The following is a 4,056-nucleotide window of genomic DNA, read 5'->3' on the forward strand; positions in this document are numbered from 1 at the left end:
TGTTCTTTGTTGTTTTTATTTCAGATTGAGACAGTGCAGGCATTTGAATCTGGGGAACTGAAGTTTCAGATTGTGTGATCTGGGGATTTCTTTCTGTCACAGCTCAGTATACTGCTATGAATCAGTTTGCATGAAAACATCGTTTCTGAGCTGTATCTTGTGTAGACCCCTTTTTTAATGGCTTTTATAGTGGTTGAGGAAAAACCCTAATGATCCACAAAGTATTTTGTGCAACACTGAAAATATGAGTCATTGAGTTAAAAAGGCGATTTTTCAGTTTTCATTGCAGTCTTGTGGAGGTTTTTAAAAAATAGTAGTGCTAATCCTATAATTAGATTAAGAGTCCAATTAAATAAATAATAGATAAATCTTTTTTTTTTTTTGTGTAGACCAAACCTGCGCTGTAATAATTTTTTTTTTAAACATTTTTAAGTACAATCAACTTGGCAAATTTAAGTCATTAAATCAGGGGAATCCTGGAGAATGATGTATTGAGGGAATCCCCAGTTCTGCAGCATAGCAAAACTAAACAATGAGAGAAATATATGTCTACTACCTCTGATTTAATGTTTTATCTGTACATCAGTGTCGGGGAATAACATTATCTCATTCACGGTAGAGAAAGCTGCATACATGTGCAAAACTAACTGTGAAGACTTAAATGTAAACACAGCTTTTGTGTCTTTATCAGATTTTCCATATATATATATATATATATATATATATATATATATATATATATATATATATAGGCCCTGATTACAAAAACTTAACAGCCGCTTGCACCCCCTGCTGGTGAGGTCGACTAACAGCTATGGAGATTATCAATCGGTAATCTACTGATATTCCTGCCGTTCCGGGATGTTAAATGTTGAATTTTCTGTCAAATTTGAACCACTGAATTTGTGGAAGCGAATTGTTAAAGCGAAATAAAATGGACCGAAAATTGCCTGTCGAATATCATAGGTAGTATTTTTAAACAGAATGAATATTTTGGAAGTGAAATCTGAATGGTGAATATGGATTATTTAATTTTTAATAATGAAAACGTGTGTGAAATGTTTTGAATTGAAATATTCACAGTTTAAATATACAACCATGTTGAATTTCAGCCCATAAAAATGCAAGCCCTAAAAATACAATGCATTGATGCAAGCAGCAGGGTTCCCACGGGTTTTTCAAGGCCCTGGAAAGTTTTTAAAAATGAACATACATAGATACAGGTCCTTGAAAGTTTTCTCGAAAAAAAAAATCCATATTAATCCATTCTGGTTCGCTAATGTTTTATTTCGCCAACACTTCGTGGCCTATGCATACTAGCTTACTTTAGTTACGCGCATTTACGTGTTTCCCGCGTGAGGTACTTTGTGTTGTACGTTGCCATGACTTTCACGCGCGCACGAAACTACTTCGATGGTTCCTCAAAGGTTCACAGACACACCGTGAAACATTGCAAAAATAGTCTGAAACCGCAGAAACGTGATGCCTGGAAAATGCTAATTTCAAGATATCTGGCTCACCAAAGAAGATTACAAAGAATGGTCCCGTATTTAAAGGTAAAATTATGTATTTTACATAGACCCACACATTAATTTGCGGGTGATTGCATGTTAGCGTCTCTGTTTCCATAGCGACGGAGTCTAGAGAACATGCGCAGCAATGTATCTTACAAGGTAACACGATGTAACCTTCCTCTCACTTGAAATGTGCCCCCACATTAAGTCCTTGAATTTGAGGGTATTGGACCTGGAAAGTCCTTGAAAGGTCCTTGAATTTGAAGTTAACCAAGGTGTGGGAACCCTGAAGCAGGGTTAATGCAATGCATATTTTTTTCAAGTAACTTAGTGCAATTCAACAAGCTTTTTTTGTTTCAAAAACATTTGTCATTATTTTACTTCCATAGGTTTCTTTCTTTGTGCTCAGCAGTAGAAGAAAGAAATTCAAACAGGTTTGAAAGAACGTGAGGGTGAGTAAATGATGACAGAATTTTCATTTTTGGGTGAACCTTCCCTTTAAGCAATAATAATGGCAACAAAAAAACCTGTGGATCAGTACTGCACATCAGCTTGGAGGAATGTTTGCCTGTTGGCCTCATAAACTGCTTTCTTCAGATCCTTCAACAACATTTCTATAAGGTCAAGACTATGACATGACCACTCCAAAACATCATATTTCTTCTGCTTTAAACATTCAATCTATGGTCAATCTACTTGTGAGTTTAGGGTGACTGTCTTGCTGCAGGACTCTCTTTCTGTGGAGTTTCAGTACTAAGACTAACACCATGACATTTTCCTATAGAATTCTGTGCCATAGCATAATAACACAGAATTCAGACTAAAGCATCCGGGGCTGCGGTTGCCAAACGCATTGTTAACATAAGTAGATATGTAGACTAATTCTCTACCCATTGGTTTCTACAGTCAGACTTATGATGCATTTGAGAATCACAGCAAAGTGGCTCGAGTGGCATTCATTACAGTTGAGTGAGGTTCCTCATTTTGAATGCAGTTTTTTTTTAAGGTTCCTATTTTATTCCAGTCATTTTAAGCCAAAATGGGGGTCAACCTAGGACAAATTGCAACAGAAGCAAACTCAACTGATTTTGTATCCTTTGTATCCCATTAGGGGAAAGTTTCGAAAAAGACCTAATTAGCCTATTATTTTTCTCATGTGAATAGGCTAACATTTTTAACCTTTAGATATCACCATGAAAATTACTAAGTTGATTACTTACATTAAGACAAACAAAAAATGTATTACAAGTTTTTTTAAATGTTTTGGTAACATGAGCAAACGGTGCATAATAATGTATGTGCTAATTTGCATACATAACACACCATATCTAAACATTGGATATAGCCAGGTGAAAATGTCTTGTAGAATCTTGTTGACATCTTACAGTAAAAGACTATAGAGGCAAACAAATGTCACCATAAGGGTTAGAGATTCAGTCATTCATTCAAGGTCCATTCAACTGTCAATCAACTGTCACTAAGCTGTCACTCAGGTAAGAAAGATTTCCTTTGTTTCTCCTACATGGATTATTCAACCTACATTAATAAAACATACCTGGTGATCTACTGCAATTCATTGGGAACATCTGCATGTGTGTTGAGCTGTGGTACGTACGACTATTATTGGTGAAATAATCTCTGCAATAATAATGAATAAAGGCTGGTTTAAAGTACTTCTTCCTGCCACTATGTATTAATGCTCATGGGTAGCCTAAATGGGTTCCATTCAGACCTTAACATTAAGTATTTACTGTTATGTGTCAACAAGATTCAACAAGACATTTTCACCTGGCTATACCCAATGTTTAGATCTGTTGTGGTATTTATGCAAATTAGCACATATGTAATTAGATTATGCACCGGTTTCCCATGTTAACAAACAATTAAAAAAAAACTTGTAATACATTTTTTGTGTGTCTTGATGTAAGTAATCAACTCAGTAATTTTCATGGTGATATCTAAAGGTTAAAATTTGTACACCATTCACGTGAGAAAAAGAATGAATAGGCTATATTTGGGTCTTTTTTCCTTACTCAGCACATATTGAGGATACAAAATCAGTTGACTTTGCTTCTGTTGCAATTTGTCCTACTTTTTTTCATAAAATGACTGGACAATTATTGAATTCAGTGTTTTTCAAACAGAACACTTCTCATTTAAACCTTACATAACCAGTGTCTCATTGACAGTATCTCATTCCTCCAGGCTGCCCCTCCCTACTGTGAGCCACACCAGATATTAAAAACTTTCCTCTCCTTTACATAGTAAGCTAATAGATATTTAGATATCTGACAGTAATATATAGTTCACGGCTCAACGTTTAATGGTTTTTAATTCCCAGAAAGACACGGTACTTGTTTTCACAACCTGCTATATGATAAAGTAGGCCTATGCTAGATTTAATTACTTTTTTTTTTTTATTACATGAAATCAACTCCAAATTCAATTAAGCAAAGGATTTCGGTGATAACTTTGGAGAACTTAGAACTTGCATGTTGTTTACAAGTACACCCTCTCTAAAGAGATAAGAAGTCCGCTCTTT

This window comes from Abramis brama (assembly GCF_963993115.1).
Source record: "Abramis brama genome assembly, chromosome: 17".
Classification (NCBI taxonomy): domain Eukaryota; kingdom Metazoa; phylum Chordata; class Actinopteri; order Cypriniformes; family Leuciscidae; genus Abramis; species Abramis brama.